Source organism: Rhipicephalus sanguineus, chromosome 6 (genome assembly GCF_013339695.2).
Source record: "Rhipicephalus sanguineus isolate Rsan-2018 chromosome 6, BIME_Rsan_1.4, whole genome shotgun sequence".
NCBI classification, from domain to species: domain Eukaryota; kingdom Metazoa; phylum Arthropoda; class Arachnida; order Ixodida; family Ixodidae; genus Rhipicephalus; species Rhipicephalus sanguineus.
Window position 1 is genome coordinate 148,427,850 of NC_051181.1, and position 18,479 is coordinate 148,446,328.

The window sequence follows — 18,479 nt, forward strand, 5'->3', positions numbered from 1 at the left end:
CTTTTTTTCTGAGAATGAGTTAATTATGTGAAATACAATAATTGAGCTTGCGTTCCTTGGAAAATTGGTTAGTGCATCTCTCTGCAGAATCCGGAGGCGTGATATACGCAGTGTACTATTTCTTCTTCTTCGCCCAACAACCGCAAATTTTTATTGAGAAAGGCGTAAGAATTTTTCCTCTCACACAGTTTGTTTTCTCTTTTTCTCTCTTTTTTTTTTTCTTTTGAAGAACTCAGCAGGACCCTTAAAAAACAAGGATAACGGAAGGAGCCTGTATTTTTATCATCCATCTCTAAGTTACGCCCTCAAGTTTCTAAGTGTATCATGAGCCCTGTTATTGAATGTTTTTAAAAATTCAGCGACCATTTACCAGTAAGTATTGAACTCTGCGCGCTTCTATGATGAAAACATGAACTCCAGCCTACAATGTCCTCTCTTAGAGGATGCAGATATCAAGCAAAGAAACGCGAGAACATTCATAGAGTAGCGGTTGCAGCATACCTCTTTATTAGACTGCTTTAAGGCGTGAAATGCACAAGACCAACGGTACCTTTTCTTGCAGTTTATTCGGTCCGTGATGTTTATAACGAAATACCCTACACGTGGACTCATTATCGCACTCTTGCTTTTGCTTAATCAACGAGTGGTATTGAGGGTCGACCGCGCGCACAGCCTTTCGCAATGGCCGCGGATATTTCAGAGGTCCCTGTGGCACGCTCGCCAACTCCGCAGCGCCGTTAACGCCTTACAATACAGCGTTCCCCTAGGTAGCTTCTCTGGGCTTTACGACTAGTGCACCTGAATGCTTTGGGAGGCTGTCGAAAGGGGCCTTACTGCAGTCTCTCGACAGACTCACTTTTCACGGCGCTTGCTCTTTTACGATCCGTGTCGGACTATTTCTGCACAGATAACGCTCGAACTTGCGTGCAGTGCTAGCAGAAGGTACTACAGTGTGCTCAGAAATGCTTTCGTTTGCAACAATGCAAGCCAGAAGGCTAGCAGGGCGCAAATGGAAATTTTCAGTTTTATCTTCTGCAAATACGTTCTAGATGGTTGACTGTCCGTGGTGGGAGGGTTCAACAACACCGCCAATAAGTTATGTGCCGATAAAATTAACTGCATAATTCCATCATTGCGTTGCTAACGTCCTTGTGTTTTCTTCTGTTAACCAGGTCAAAGTTATTTATGCTCAAGAATCGCCCTTAGGGCTCAGTCCCTTCGTAGAAATGCTATACTTTTTAACGAGTTTATGCAGTAGCGACGTGGTTATTTTTTATCAGATACATACAAAATAAGGATACAACATGTTAGTAGGACTGCACCGCGTATCTTCGTGCAAAGTACTCAATCTCCATGCTTCTGTACACCTTCGAATAGTGCCTCAGCACGCCTTTCAATGTTCCACAAGTTCTTACAACTCAAGCTGGGCCGTTTGTTACCGGATTGCCAACGTAGACCTGCCTGTACTTTTTTTTTCACATCTATTGCACATCCGGATTAAATAGCCAACTGTTTGGTTACGTTCATTGAAGTTATCTTTTCGTACCCCACTGTAAGGATACGTCATGATAGTCCTTTAATGGTTAAGAAATGTGCCCAACGTTCCGCCAATGTTTACGGCGCAGCGTGGTAACAGGTCTATGTTGCGAAATCTTATTACGTACTCAGATGTTTTTCATAGATTCAGAGAAATTTCCAACAAAGACCCACGAATATAAGCTGAACAACTCTACCATTGAGAGATTTCCGAAAAGGAGGAACACAAGTTCGTGCCTCTAAAATTTTCATTTATTTTTATTTGTTTAGATCATACTGCAGGCCATGTGGCCCAAGCAGGAGGGGCAATGCACAACATAAGAAATACAGGTACAAGGCACAATTGAAAATCTGAAATGAAGGAAAGTAAACAATATTTATTTTATTATATATAACATTTTATTACAACCTACTATTTTATTATTTTATTATAAATCTTATTATAACCTCCAATATTTTATTGTGAATGAACAGGGCGCATTTGGGAAACACGAGCATTTTCTTATTTTTACCTAAGATACAGACATTACCAAATTACGTTGTAAGAGACATTTCTAGCCGCTTGAAACGCAACGGTGGCTTTTGGGCGGGATATACGAGTACGTAGCCGCGAACCCTGCTTTAAAACATTTTGCATTTAACACAGCTCCTCATGATACGTCTTCACGGATTGAAACGCGAAACTTTAAGGCCAAGTCATGCATGCACGTACTTTAGTTACCAGCGTCTGCAGTTCGTGTCATATCGGCTTACATTACCTCTTCGCAGCTAGAGTTGCAGCGGAATGACGCGGTTATCGCGAGCAGTTGCTCATAGCAGTCGTTATACTAAAAAAAATGTCGCGTTTCAATCCTTCAGTATTGTATGGGCATGAGAAGAACAACGACTTGGACTTATGGTAGACGTGCCTGCTTTCTTTTTAAACGCAATTACTGAGCGGCTCCCTTGCACTATAGCGGTAACTGTGGGAATGGGCATTCAATAGTTAATTGAGGGACCATACGCGTGAGCCTTTGCTCGAAATAAGGCATATTCAAAGCGTTATTACGCTTTGTAACCGGTACTATATTTTTTCTTAGAGTGAATGAATCAATCACACGTAACACGCTTTGCGAAAAAGCGACAAGTTCGAGATTCGTGGCTGGTGACAGCGCCGGAAAAGCTTTACTCGTTCTTTTCACTGCGGCCATTAGCGCTGCCCGCGGCCACAAATTACCTGCGCTGATGATCACGTGCAATGCACTGGCGAAAGCGCGTCTATAACACTTATGCAAGTATATAATTACTATAATAATAATAATAATACCTGGGTTTTACGTGCGACAACCACGATGCAATTATGAGGCACGCCGTAGGGGAGGGATCCGGAAATTTCGAGGAACTGGGCTTCTTTAACGGGCGTCTAAGTCTATGTACACGGGCATCTAGCATTTCGCCTTCATCGAAATGCCGCTTCGGCGGCCGGAATCGAACCCGCGACTTTCAGGTCAAGAGCCGAGTGCCGTAACCACTGTGCCACCGCGGCGAACACAAGTAATTGCTATAAGAAAAGATAAAAAATAATGCTGTCTTTATATGAGCGCACGATGAGCACCGTGCTCATGTTTAACAGAGGCTGCGGTTGATTCGGGTGAAATGTTTCAATTAACCCTGCTTATCGACTAATGGGCGAGAAAGTGTGGGAACGCGTCGGCGCACGCTCGTTAAGCCTAATTAACCGGAAATTATGGCGCACTCGAACATCTTGAGCATCTGCGTTGTTTCGTGCCTCCGTACAGCGCTCCATTAATGCCATCCGCATTGCTTGCATCGAGGTCAATTATACGAACAGTTGCCCAAATTTGTGTTTTCCTTTCTTTCTTCTTTTCTAATCGGTTCCCTCTTATTATGTTAGTGCAAGAAAGATAGAAGCAAGGTTTGGCGTAAGCTCTAAGCGGTGAAATCTTACCAGACGTGACACTGAAAACTGAAGCTCTTAAAATGTAAGGTGTAGTGGGAAATCCTTTCACAGGAATCGGCCAATTTCATTCCACGAAAATGCAGAGGTAATAGAGCTAAGGGAATCTGCGAATAATCGGCCCATAAGGACAAACATGTTTCGGATTTCACCGGTTTAGCATTGTGTTGGGCAGTTATACCTATGGCAAAAAACAATATAAATACCATAAAAACCACGTGACATTATATTGTACTGGTTTGCGCTGTGGCTACATTTTGAAAGCCTTAATTTGTTACATTCCTATTCATAGGGTTTGCTTAATGTTCGGTGATGCGATCACATCAGCTTCACTAATTAGTTTCTAACAGTTGTCTCTATGCTGTCTTTAAATGCTAGGCAGAGCTGTCCTTTGCAAGCAGTCGATATAGTTGTGCTTACGTGAGTTGAACAATCAATGTAAGCAGCTGAACTTAGTGTGCGATCATCAACTGCTAAAAATGATGAATTAATAGCGACAAGGATTCGCTTCACCACATGCAGCTCGTCACCTATGTAACCACCAGTAATTGACGTTTGCGTTGTCCTTTGTTTTTTTTTTTTTTTTGTTCCGTCATGTGGCCGTTTTCTCCGCGCCTGTCTTCCCGTAGCATGAATCACCAACGTTGTGAAGAAGGCGGCGACATGTATGTTTGCAAGATTTCAACAATCGCGATGAAATTGCTCGTATATGAAGGTACATGGCCAAAGGCATATCGTAGGTCGCCACTTATGTTAGATATTGGCGCCAAAGAGCATTTAATCATGACCGAAATAGCTGATTTTACGCTAACGCACTTATAAGGCGATTCACTCAGGCTCACTCAGACTCAGATCAGGCCGTGAGTATGAGTCTGAGTGAGTCCGGCTAAGTAGTATTTGGGTGAGTTTAAGTCCGAGTGAGTCCGATTGAGCAAAAGCTAAATGAGTGTGAAACCATGTGAGTCCGGTGGAGAAAAAAATTAGGTGAGCCTGAGTCCGAGTGAGCCTTGAGAGCAAAATATATCTTTTTAGTAAGTCTGCGTGAGCTCCATTTCTTTTGCCGACCTATTCCTGTATCTCTATACATGAGAAGTCAGGACAAACCAAAAAGAGTAACAGCCACTATATATGTTCATGGAATGAATTGATCAATTGCACGTAATACGTTAGTGTGTTTTCATCACATTATATCCTTAAGACAGCTATAGTTGCATGAAAGAGCTACGCGTTCTTTCCTGAATAAGCAACGTGCTCACAGACAGTGCTGAAATAAGGAAGCCAAGGCACAGCTCCACTCTCATCTGCAAAAGCTAACGGAAATTTGACCTGTGGGGCGTCTTCACCCTAGGTCGCTGGTGCCGTAGCATTAGAGGTTGGTGTCAGAGAAGGATGAAAGTCACATCAAAAGCGCAGGTAGCGAAACGCAGAATAGGCCAGGCGAGGAGCATCTGGCGAAGCCCACCGGGGAAACAGACTGCACGCCTGGCGATGCTCTTGATTACACCCTGGATGCTGTTGTAGCAAAGAGGGGAAACGTGTCCGCGCTAACAAGTGCCGACAACAAAGGGGGAGTCACTGCAGGCAGCCGTCGACGAGAAGAAGCTGGAGGCCAGTTTGGACGATAGGGGTTGTATGTTTGAAAGCTGGAGGGTCGCTTGTAAGCAGAGACAGGCTGACGAAGCACAGTGATACTGCTCTTAGGTTGCGCGAGGCAAAGGACAGACCAAGAACCATGGGGTGGACGGCGAGGAACTGGAGCATGACGGTCTGCCTGCTTTCCCATAAAAAAAAGGTCCTTGCGAAGAGCAAGACCGCAGGGGGGGGGGGATGATAAAACATGAGTGTCGAAGATTCACAGAAGCACGTATCTTCGAAATTATAACAGTAATTCTTTCAGTATGGAAACGTGGCAGCGCAAACAAACGGGACAGAGAAGGAACGGGACACAAGCACAGTTTGTGTCCCGCTCCTTCTGTGTCCTGTTTGTTTGCGCTGCCATGTTTCCATAATGAATCTATACCTATCTAGCCCGCCTATCAACCCTTCTGCAATTTAGTAATTCTTTGCCTACTAGTCCTTCTTTCTCTCATCGTCAACATGCTTGAGACACGTGGCGTAGAAGCGGTCCCTGCACGCCGTATGAAATATGAAAAAAGTTTTGTTATGATTACGTAGGAGTGTGAGCCAATCTGTACCGTTCTTTATGCACGCAACACTGTGCACTTAGGTCCCTTATTTCTTTAAACATATGAAAAAAAGATGCTAATGAAGCGCTTAGCAATACAGATAGCTTAATTATCATCGCACTTTCTTGTCCTAGTGCAATGTGGCCGAGCGACCTCATAAGCTCATAAAGGTTGCCTATATACTCTAGCATGCACAGTCACTCTTTGATTGTACATAGAGCCAAGCGTAACAGGCGTCATTTGCCTGCACATGCAGACGCGAACGCCCATCGGCTCCCATTGCCGTTACGTTAATCGAAATGTTCCTTTTGAAACTACATGAAAGGTTTCTCTTACACGTTTATGTTTCTAGTGTCTGTTATAAAATACACCATTGCATGAAAGGATGAACACATGCACGCACATGCCCACTTTCTCAACCCACATGAGAGCGCGCGCACGCGCACACATGCACACACACAGCGGTCTCGCAATGTTTCGAGAGTGCCGATCCGCCTTTTAGGAGCTTGCTCCTTTCGCTGGGTGGTTGTCTCTTGTCCCTCCTGCCATGTACGCTCCCCGCAAAGCTCTGCTCCCTACAAAAACGGCATTGGGAAGCGCAGGAAAATGAAAGAGGAGGATTGGTGTAAAGGTTTACGTAAAATGCTTCGCCAGCTACAGGGCATTTTTTAGAGGCCACAATGTCGCGGCAAAGCAGCGTTTACAACCTGCACAACACGTCTGAAAAGATAGGACGGACAAATAAAGCTAGTGATATTCACATGTAGGTTGCATGCTCTGGCCTCTGTGGGCCAGTTGTCGCTGAGCCATGACATGCGCCTCCACGAAAATAGTCTAGTATTTTAAATAATAATAAATGGGGGGGGGGGTTGCGCCCAAAAGTCACGATATGATTATGAGGGACGCCGTAGTGGAGAGCTGAAATTTTGACAATTTGGTGTTCTCTAGCGTACACCTAAATCTAAGTACACCGGCTACAAGCATTTCGCTTCCATCAAAATGCGGCCGCCATGGTCGGCCTAACATCTTCAAGTGCGCCTGCATTTGTAAAGAAAAGAATCTTCGATGCAATCTGATTCGCAGTTAACTAATAATAACACAAACATTTATTACCCAACTCAAAGTCAGTCTTGGTTCGCTCATCGTTTTATTCAGCCCAGCAAACGGCAAATGATATCGCGTAAACTTGGCGTTTCGAATGTTTTCACTGGGCGCTAGAGATTTTTAATTAAACGAGATGTTCCGGCTGCGAGATTAGCCATCCTCCCATGTTTCAACGAAAGTGACAAAGCGTATGAATGGAAGAGCGCATAAAGCTTAAATAAACAAGGCATGTACTCGGTTAGTCATTAGATTTTCTTCTTCATCCTTGTACACTGCTGGGAAATGCTCTGCCGCTTCGGTGTAAAGAAACGGGCAATGGAAATTATCTTTAATTTTGCATTTAAATACAGATAACCGAGTTTGTTCTTTACAGCCGTCCATGCTAATTCTTTTCTCTCGAAGCGCTGGCATCTGTTGTCAAATTACGCAGCGTCGCGTTTCGAGAGAGCGCCTTCCTTTGCGACGCTCGACGATATCGCCAAGGCGTCTAGCAGGGACAAAACTGCCTTATGCTAATCGCGTGGAAGGCACGTTCTAAAGCGGCTTTCTTTTTCCAAGGGAGGGAATTGCTGGGGGCGGTGGAACGGATCTGCATAATTGTTTCGGGACTTGAACAAGTACAAGGTACTGTTACGTTTCACAGCTGCGCCATTTGTTGCCATTTTTTGTTGCTGTTGTTGTTGCCGACGATTGAAAGCAACAAGGAAAATAACAGCTTTATTTACAGAACGGATGCTAAAGCTCCACAAAATGTTTCTGCTTTCACCTTAGAACTTTCCCTTGTGTACTCTATGATGTGCTTTTCACAGGTCGCTGCAGGGATGCGAGGTTTCAGTGGTAAATACAAATATTAAATATGTTTTCGTTTATTTGTGCGTCATGATTAGCTCTTATGAATACGTGTTCATGGTATTGTAGAGGTCTAGGTGCACGTTAAAAAAATCACAGCATATCCACGGAGTGAACGATGATGAGTGGGCGAAGCTGCGGAGGTTCATCGGTAAACCGTGAATCTTCCGTGAATTCTGCCCAGTACATCATCACCGATGTGAGATCGGGCGCGTTTATACTAAAGGTTCGATGAGAGTTGTGACGACTTGCAGCTCATTTTAATTTTACATGTACGCTGTGAATTTTCATTGTTTAGAAAACCATTGCTTTAGAAAACATCTGGCGTCTTTCGTTAGGCAGCTGGCGTCTTTTCGTTTTGCTTTAGAAACATCTGGCGTTCTTTCGTTTTGCTTTTAGAAAACATCTGGCGTCTTTCGTTGGTTTATTTCTTCAATCAACGGCGTTTTGAACAAAATTTTTATTGTTTAATCACGCACAGGAGAAATCTCACCAGGCGCTACCTTGGAGGTAAACAATGGCTGCTAATGGGAATGAGACACAGAAGAAGTCGGCTTTTAGCTAACACTTACACTTCTACTTCTACGAACGTTTCCTACTGGAACATGCCAATGGCTGCTAATGGGGAATGAGAAACAGAAGAATTCGGCTTTTAGTTAACGCGCACGCTGCGGATTTTTTATTGCTCAACAACGCACAGGAAAAATCTCCCACCAGCACCACCTTGGAGGTCAAGATCTGGTACTAGCGTTACGACTGGTTACGCACTACGACTACGAGGGACGAACGGGTGCCGCTTTAAGGAGCTTCGCCCCTAAAAACCCCAGGGGCCCAAATTTCCGCATCACTCCACCACGGCGTCCTTCATAATCATATCGTTGTTTTGGCACCTAAAACTCCAGAAATTGTTAGTTATTGTAGACGTCGGAGACAGATGGGTGGTATGCCTTACAATAAAAAAAGAAGAGACTGGTGGGTGACGTCGCACAGGAAGGTGGATCGGCTGTCCGAAGCCCGTCGTGCTAACCAAATATATATTATTCCCATCTTAAAAAATGCGTGGAGGCGGACGACAATTATTTTCCCAAAAGGAATCAGTAGGGCTGGGGAATGTGTGGCACATTTGTGCCTACATTACATTTCTGAATATGGCTGCGCATTTTCTTGAAAGAAGCGATGTAGCACCTCATGGGCAGAATATTTTAAGGCTGTGAAAGAGGGAGAGGGCGAGCATACACACTCAATGTCACATTTCTCACAGTCACAATGTAGCCATAGGTCTGTAACCATCGGTGCAATTCTTCAAGAACTGTAGCAATGCATTCGTCATCTTCATCCGCGATGACTTCTCCCGACGACATTATCTCTCTTTCTCTCTAACTTTCAAACTCTCACACCGCTTTCCCCAGTGCAGGGTAGCAAACCAGTTATTCTAGACGGGTTAACACCCCTACCATTCTTCTATTTCCGCTTCCTACCTTGAGGCTGTGGCTATACAGAGGACATAGTCGAAACCAACCTCCATCCACAGCGTTTAGGCATCCAGTTTCATCGGCTACTACCCTGAGCACTATACCTTGGCCCGACAGCGGCACACGCACTCATAAAACACCAACAAGAAGCACCCCAGGCATAGACAAAAATAAGCCCCTACAAAACTCCGTGTGTCTTTTGGCTGCAGTGCACAAGATGCAAGCAGAAAAATCTGTTCACTGTTGAACAATGATTTTTTTCTCGTCCTACAAGCAGAGAAGGCTTGTGCTGTGTGCAGACAAAAACGTTTTCCGCCTCGTACGCTTTGTACGGCGCTGCGATGCTGTAGGCACCAGCCAGTCTGAGAGTTTTCTACATTCGTCTATGCCACGTTGCTTTGTAGGAACCTTTTCTTTCGATTTCTTTTCGAACTGGCATTATACGGCCGGGCTGTTCCGAAGGGACGAAAACAGAAGATATGTTTATCGGTGCTCTACCAACCGAGGAAACGAATTTGATAACGGTAATTTCTGAGATATTCCAGGGGCTGCGGTAAGCAACTTGCTGCCATATTTCTTTCCTGCGTAAACATGCCATTTCCTCTCCTACAAAAATATAAGTAGCATTTGCTACGCAGTGGTGTATTTCTTTCACATTTTTATCGCAACCCTGTGCCTGTTCTTCCTCCCAGACGAATGATAGCTGCTATCTTCTGTAAAATGTGCACATTTCTTTTTGTTTCTAGTAGAATATTTCAGTGGAAAAGATAGCGAAACGGAGTTGTGTTTTGTTCTATCGTGACTTGTAATCTCGAACCTGAAGCAAGCCACGTTTTTTTTTACACATTAACCTCAGCAAGTATGTTTTTCGATCTGCTTGGAGTGCAATCATATGCTGCTTCATGCTCGACTTGTCTCGACTTGTCTCAACTTTTAAAACCGCTAAAAAATACTCGGCTTTCTGTGCCATCTTAATCAGTTCCCATAACAAAGTGCTCCGGAGCGGCCCAGTTTGGCTGTGGTTGTTGGTTGTTTCGGAGTAACATTGTACCGAAATTACTTTTCACCTACCATGGACACTCACATACCACTTGCTAACGAATGTTAAGGAAGGTTTAAACGCGATAGCGTTGAAGAGCTCGTTTCTCAGAAATTCCAGCATCGGCGTCGATGTCGTTGGTTGTCAGCGAAAAATCGGCGTTGTCCGTGAGCGAAAATTCAGATAGGTGTAATAAATAAATAATAAAAATTTTCATTCGTTCGAGTGGCATCTGATCGAAGGGCGCCTTCTGCGTGGCAGTCAGGTGTTCTACCACAGAGCCACGTCAGTGCTTTAAATTGTGTCGTAAAAAATAAAAAAATAAACCTTAAACAGGCGTAATGTAGCGCGAGGAGTCCCGTCAACACACGTAATACAAATAACAGTATTGCAACCAGTTAGGTGAATTGCAACTAGAGCAGGTGAAAAATGCGAATCAGACGACAAAAATAACACAACTTAAAAAAAGACGAAGAATACAGCTACACGTCCCCACGTGTAGCTGATAAAGCCTGTAATGCGATTTACTTTTTTTAGTTCACTGCATCTGCAATCATATACTATGAGCAAGTCAAAGAAACTGTGAAAGCTAATAGGAATTAAAAACGCAATGCATTGCGAGAAAACGCTGTAATAAACGCGGATAAGTTCGTTTCCTATATAAAAAAGTGCAGTTTGGACAAGCTCTTCCTTTTTCTTGATCGGTGCTAAAAGTAATATCGAAAGGAAAGAAGCCCGTTCCCTTAAGCGTACTGCTTCCGACAAAGTATAAATCTGCAAAGTATTTAGTGCTGGAGGATGAACAGTACATATATATTGCGCAACTTTCATAAATGCCAACCAGTAGTGCATGGAGAGCTTCAAAAGTGCTGTATTCTCTAAAGCTGTGGCTCTTCCTGAAAATTCATGGTGCTCTTTACGACTACGGTCGTAACGCGTCCGAGTCGGGTGACTCGGGCAGGGCGTACCTCATATGGCAGCGAGTAAAAGCTGACGTTTACCGTCCGTAGAAACGGCGTTCATACGGCCACCAGAGTGCGTATAAATAAAGAAACCCGGATGGCAGCAAACCCGTTGGCCTGCACTGCAAAGGACGGGCCACAACTGGGTAAGGCAGTTTGCACGCTGGCACCCATGATCTGTGTCATGCCATTTGGAGGTCAGCATGTTTCGTTCAGATAAGGCTGCATCTCTGTAGATCTGTTTGTATGTCGTAGACCTTCAGAGGATAGTGTGAATAGTTTGCACGAAACTTGTAATCCTACGTTTTCTTACAACTGCGAAACGTAGGCCTAATAATAAAAGTAACAGTTTCGCCGCAAGGGCGAAGCAATGAATGCAATAGCAAGAAAAGCGGCGTGTGATGGACGCGCTGCAACTACCGCGCGTCCATCACTACCCGGCAGCTACTAGACAGTTTTAATTTCACGTACGTAGGGACTTCACGTACGCAAACGTGAAACGTACACGTACGTTACGTGCACGCCATGTGAAACGCTTTTAGCTACACGTACGCGACGCGCTGTGAGAGCTACCACGTAGCTCCATTTGCTGAGAATCATGAACACTGCGGTAGCTTGTTCGAGCGCCCGCGCGAGCAGACAGCGGAAGGGCAAGGTTCTCCCTGCGCAAATATTAGAAGCGAGGGAGCTGGCCGACGCTTTTAAGTGCTCCCGTCGCGCTCCTAGCGCCATCTCGCTGGTAATGAAGTGTGCGTCTTGCACAGCGCTTTGTTTACCGGGTGACAGTTTTTTGGGCATTTTTCATGTTCCTCGCGTAGCCATCGGTATTTTATTTGGCTACACAGGAAGTAGACTGGCCTTCACACCCTCCAGGCATGCCTCCGCCGTCGGCGGGCCCCTCGAGGAAACGGAACAGCGAACTCAGCGACGCCGACAGTGAGTCCACCGAAGTGTATTCGGCAAGCAGTGACGATTCCGAGGATGAATTCACGCCTGTTTACAGTCGTAAACCAAAACGAAGATCTATGGGACCTTCAACAGCTTCAACCGCACCTACTGTGAAGCCGAAGGAGGCTTCAATGAACTACACCGTCCTATTTGTGCCTGTTACGCCATCGGACAATCTGAGACACCTGAATCGGCAGACCATCTCGAGGAAACTCGAGTCTCTGGCTCCAAACGAAATCAAGGATGTTCGAGTCAACCCCCGCAAGAATGTCTTGGCTATCGACGTTATACACCAGGCATCTCTGCTTGCTCTGACCAGGGTCACAGACTTCGACGGTATCAAGGTTCGAGCTCACCTTCCACTTAACAAGGACATGGTGGTAGGTGTAATATACGATGTCGACATCTCCATTCCTTGTGGCGACCTTCCAATGCTCATCAAGGAAGTTAGTGACCATAGCAACATCGTCCAAGTCTCACGCCTTGGCAACTCGCGTTGCGTGAAGATTGTCTTCAAAGGTGACATATTGCCATCCCACGTGAAGGTGGGACACTTTCGTCACGTGGTCCGTCCGTTTACACCAAGACCACTCCAGTGCCGTAGATGTCAAAAAATGGGTCATGTGAGCGGAGTTTGCAGGAACGTGGCGATTTGCCCCCGCTGTGCAGAGCCACACAATGCGGAATCCTGCCGAGCAACTGCCTTCAAATGTACCAACTGCCATGGATCACACGAAGCCTCATCAAGGGACTGTCCATTAGTGAAAAAAGAATGGAGCGTCATGAAACAGATGGTACGGGACGGCTCGACGCACAAAGAGGCTGCTGATGTGGTGAGAAATAGACAACGACGCTCGCGTCGGCGACGAAGGTCTAAGACTACTGCTACCCAATCTGGACGGACAACGCGATCTCCTACACCGACAGATCATCAGACTTCCCTTAAGCGACAGTTACCACCACTGCCGCCACCACCACCGCCCAACGCACCACAATTGGAGGGCCGGAAAGACGCAGAAGCTTTGAAAGCGGCGGCGGATGTCGCGTGGCCCTCACTGCCACCACTGCGCACTCATAAAGAGTCGATGCAGAATGCCCCGCAGTGTGCTTCATCCTCCACAGATGATTGTCACGACAAGAACCTACAAGTCCTCGCTGTGTTGAGGTCCCTCATGACCACGATGCGCACTCTCCTCAACGGAATGAAAACCCCGTCGGCTCAATGCGCTCTGCAAGTACTGGATTCCTTGGAGTCAATCCTTGCAAGCCTTTTTTAACATCTCGCAGAGGAACTGATGTCAAATATTTTCCCGTTGTGACTGTCTGTGTGTATGCGGTGAACACTGATGTGTGCACGCGTATTACTTGTTCCCTCTTTTCTCCTTGCTCTTTCTATTCTTTTTTTCTCCCCTTCCCCTCACCCCCGTGTAGGGTAGCAAACCGGGTACAACCTGGTTAACCTCCCTGCCTTTCCTTCGCTTTTATCTCTCTCTCTCTCTTATAAGCGCCTGCCGTCTCGGAGGACTGCAAAAGGTAAAGGGTGTGTATATAACGCTCGCCGTTAGCTACCTGAGCGATCTGCGCTTTGTAGAGTAGTGCTTAGCGCACCGCGCTGCCAAGTGAGAGGTCGCTGGTTCGATTCCGCAGTTCGGAAGCATTTTTCTGATTTATTTATATATATATATATATATATATATATATATATATATATATATATATATACGCAGCATGGCGACGGCGACGACAAAAACCAGCCGAGACTGCCCATATAATTGCTATCGCAATAATATCTTTTTTACTGTAACGTTATGATCATTGCACTGTAATAGTCACAGGGTACATGAACTATTACGGATGTTTTGCTCCGTAGTTTTAAAACGCTATTTTAAAGGATGTGCTTGGAGACATGGCACTTAAAACACACGGGAGTGAAAGAGTGGTACAGACAGGAGAGGCCAGCTACTCACCGCAGAACGTCGGTAAGTGCCTGGAGGTACATGGAATCGAGCCTAGTACTTACCGTTGCGGAGGCGAACGCTCTACCAGTTGACCACCGCCGCGGTTGAGCCCTGTGCATGCGACGACTTTCTCCCTGTTTTTTTCTTCTTCCCTAAGCCAATGAGCCACACTATTTAAATTGAGACACAAATAAATGCCTCTTCAAAAGAACATTTATTGGGGCTATTTGGTGCGGCCTTCTACCGTAAAATCCCGAGCAAGCACCCCTACCCGAGCAAGCGCCCCCCTCCCTTCTTTGGGAGATTTCAAATATGCGGCCTTTTCTCCCCTCCTACCATTTTCACTGTTACATTCACTCTTTTTATGAAAACAGTGATAGCGTGCGTATTCAATAAAACATTTCATAAGAAGCACGGATGTGCATTCTTTATTCGTAGCGACTCTTCCTCCGCCATATTGAATTTACATTCATGACGGAGTAACACCCACCCCCCCCCCCCCCCCACCCCACAAATCTTGTCGAATTATCCTTCACTGTAGGGCGGGGGGGGGGGGTGCTTGCTCGGGATCTTACGGTAAACATAAACCTGTTATCCGCAATTTAGTTTAGCTACGGCACCTGATGAAGTCGCACACAAAATGTGCTGCATTTGTTGCGCAGCGCATAAGTAGTGCCTTTGTTCTCAATATTGAAACATTAAGTCGGTGTGTAGTAAACGCAGCGTGTGCGCGCGCGCGCGCGCGCGTGTGTGTGTGTGTGTGTGTGTGTGTGTGTGTGTGTGTGTGTGTGTGTGTGTGTGTGTGTGTGTGTGTGTGTGTGTGTGTGTGTGTGTGTGTGTGTGTGTGTGCGCGTGCGTGCGTGCGTGCGTGCGTGCGTGCGTGCGTGCGTGCGTGCGTGCGTCACTCTCATATGTATTTCACGCCCGTAATCTATGTTGAGTAATGCGCCTTTTCCCCTACGATCTCTCTTTCTCACTCTCTTAAAAAGGAACACTGAATTGGGCGATCGATTGAGGCGCACTCTTGTGGGCCACGCGGGAGTTAAGTTTGACACAAAAGAGCATGATCGATGTTGCTGTGTTCCCAATGGCGTTCACCAGCATCTCTCAGACAATTTGATTTCCACAGGAGACGTGTTGGCAAACGGGCACGCTTGGAAGAGGAAGAGGCAAGTGAGAGTGTGATCAACTTATATAGCAAATAAAAAGGATGGGAGTGCATAGCGGGCGTCTAAGTGCATTTCCACTATTTCTCCTGAAGAGTCAAGAAGAAGCACTCACGTTGCTTTCTTCGGCTCTCTTACTTTTGTTGACATCCGGAATCATTTCGGGAAGTGCAGCTGCTTTTGCTTCTATCTCTCCAATATACCGCGAAAATAATTCCAATTACTGCTTTGTTTCCTTCTTACAGTGTTTCTTTTATTGATTCATGATGTTTTCGATGTCAGAAGCGCGAGCAGACGCCCTTAGGGCTTCCGGTGTTTCACAGGGACATTTTCTTGATAGCACGGTCGTTATTTTGGAAATGGTATGTAGGATCAGTAATAGTAGCGTTGAAAAGAGCACAGGTCGCTGGAATCATTCGTTGTTTAGGACACTCTCGTTGACTTAAGTAGCTGCGATGCTCCGCATCGGAATGCTGATTTTCACTATAGAGATTTAATCAAGCAAGTAGCTTTGCTTGGTCGCTTATACAGCGTGTTTCAAGAAATGTGTCCAATCTTCTCAAAAAATCAGGAAAATGTGATATTTGCTCGGGGCTTTCAGAATTGCTTTTTCTGTAGCGACAGGAATCTTAAGGTAGTTAAGGACATCATTTAGGACAATAATTAAGAAACTTACATTAATTAACTTTTTAATTAGTGGAGTTAGGTGATTGTGTCAAATGGGAGAATTCAAGTTCTTCATGCGAGGAACCCATCCGAGCTTTGAGATTTCGAAAAAGCGTCCTCTAGTAATTGTTGTGGCGTAATGAAATTCAACGAAATACAACGGCTTTCAACAGCGAAAGCCATCGAATTCGGTTGAATTTCATTACTTCGTAATTATTACTAGAGGCCGCTTTTTCGAAATCTCAATGTTCAGGATGGGTTTCTCGCACGAAGAACTTCAATTCCCCAATTTGACACAGTCACCTAACGCCACTAATTAAAAAGTTAATTAACTTAACTTTCTTAATTACTGTCTCAAGTGATGTCTCTAACCATCTTAAGATGCCTAGCACTACAGAAAAAGTCATTCACTCATTTTGGACGTCTCAGAAGAATATGGCAGTTGCGTTCTTCCATGTTTCTGTTTAGGTTTCGCCATTGAATTTGGTTGAATTTCATTACTTCGTAATTGTTACTAGATGCCACTTTTTCGAAATCTCAAAGTTGGGTTGGGCTTCTGGAATGAAGAACTTCAGCTCGCCCATTTGACACAACCACCTAACTCCACTAATTAAAAAGTTAATTAATTTAACTTTTTTAATTACAGTCGCAGATAATTTCTTTAACCATCTTAAAATCCCTGCCACTACAGAAAAACCAATTCTGAAGGCAGCAATCAAATATCGCATTTTCCTGATTTTGTGAGAAGGTTGGACACATTTCTTGAAACACCCTGTATAGCCCCTTTTGTGATGGCTAATGGTAGGACTTACTGCCTGTGCAATGGCCGTTCAGCCTTTTTCGTACAATTGATCCAGTTTCGGAGGACATTCTTCGCCCAACGCCAAATACGTTAAGCCGTCGAGATGCGTGCCCTGTCCGCGACAGGTATGTCCAGGTCAGATGTCAAATTTTAACCTACAGCAATATGATTTATCTTAAGAAAGAGAGAGACAAAAAGAGAGATTTATTATGACAGAAAAGCTGAGAGCTCGGCCTGAATTCATTTTTCTGACCTGCGCTACTCAGCGTTAGGAAAGGAGAGGGGGTGGATCATAAGAGACTGCATGACGCCATTAGTATATTCGGAATAAAGAATTGGTTAGCGATCAAGCAAGGCAGTCTGAGTGCTGAGCCTGTTTTGCAAGCTAGATGGCAAGCGTTAGCAAGCCATTTTAGTTGCATCGTTATTGTTTTGCTCTTTTTCTTCGCAGTGTGATCACAGTTGCTTGAAGTAAATTAAAGTAAGTGTTTCAGTTCTTGTCTATTCCGATATATACCAGCACATCCGATGTACGCTCCCCAATCCAAGCCTGTATTGCACTGTGGTCATTAAAGTCTTTGACAGAGCTAGATTACGGGCTCTGCAAAAGTAATGGAGCGAGTTTTGAATCAGACAGAACCGGCAAACAGTCTCTTAGAGAGAACTGCCTTCGCGTATAAAAAAAAAAAAAAGAAAGGAGAACCGAGATCAAGACTTACACCTAACGAGCGTGTGTCAACAGCACGCCCGCGCGTGTAACGGCGGTACCGTGAAAGAACCGGATGTCGTCAAGCGCTTCCGGCGCCTAGCGATGTCCGAAGCTATTCGCAATCAGAAACAGAAAAAAAGAAGCATTGGCAAAAAACAGCGCGAGAAGACTCGAGGAATTACACCGCCCAAACCATGGCTTCCCTGAAAACGAGCGGCATTGTTGGGTTCCTCGCGCTATCAGACCGCACGCTTAGTTGTGCACCAGTTTAGGCAACGAGCATTTTGCTACATTAGCACGGATGTCGTTGTGAGTCGCAGTGACGACAGTCGTGGCAGACGGAACCGCATTGTAACACTACATTTCAAGGGCGCCTGCCTCGGAAGTCTACTGCTCATTGTAGTGCGCTATACTAGTCGCCGCATCTTAATTTTTAAACCGAGGGTTACCCACGAAGAGCATGTGTCGGCAGCATTGTTCGGTCGATATCTTTCACTAGAAAACAAAGCGGTACTAACTTTGCGACCGTGTTGCTTACTATAATCTCCCTTTACAGAAACCCAGATTATGAAAAATTCTTGCAGGAAGGAATGCGCAAATCTATCGTCTTGCAGGGAAAACGTGTCTTATGTCCTTAAAGGGACACTAAAAAAACAATTTTTCTTGTGTTGGTAAATTACTCTTTCACAATACCAAAGTCCCCACGCTTGCCACGAGAAGACGATTGCTCATCGGGAAAACGCGGTAAAAGAAAATGCGGGTGGCGACACCACCTTGTAGATGCCGCACCAATCACTGCGACGTGATCGACGTGATATGTCGATTTTGACGGCGCCTGCCGAGGCCTCCATAGTTCCTAATCGGTGAAAATAAAGTGCATTGTATTGTCCTCTGAAGGTGGCCAGATACTTAGCATACCAAGTTTCAGGAAATTTCGTTAAGTCAATGTGACAGAAATAAGAAAAAAAAACACTTTGAAATCCGTGACGTCATGCTGGCATACATGTGCGAAGATTTGTGTGCGAAATTTAAAAATGAGACATTGTCCTTAATTTTCTGTGCTGTTATTAGGCATGTGATAGTGAAAAAAAAACTGCAGTACTGTTTCGAGAGCATAATTTGTCA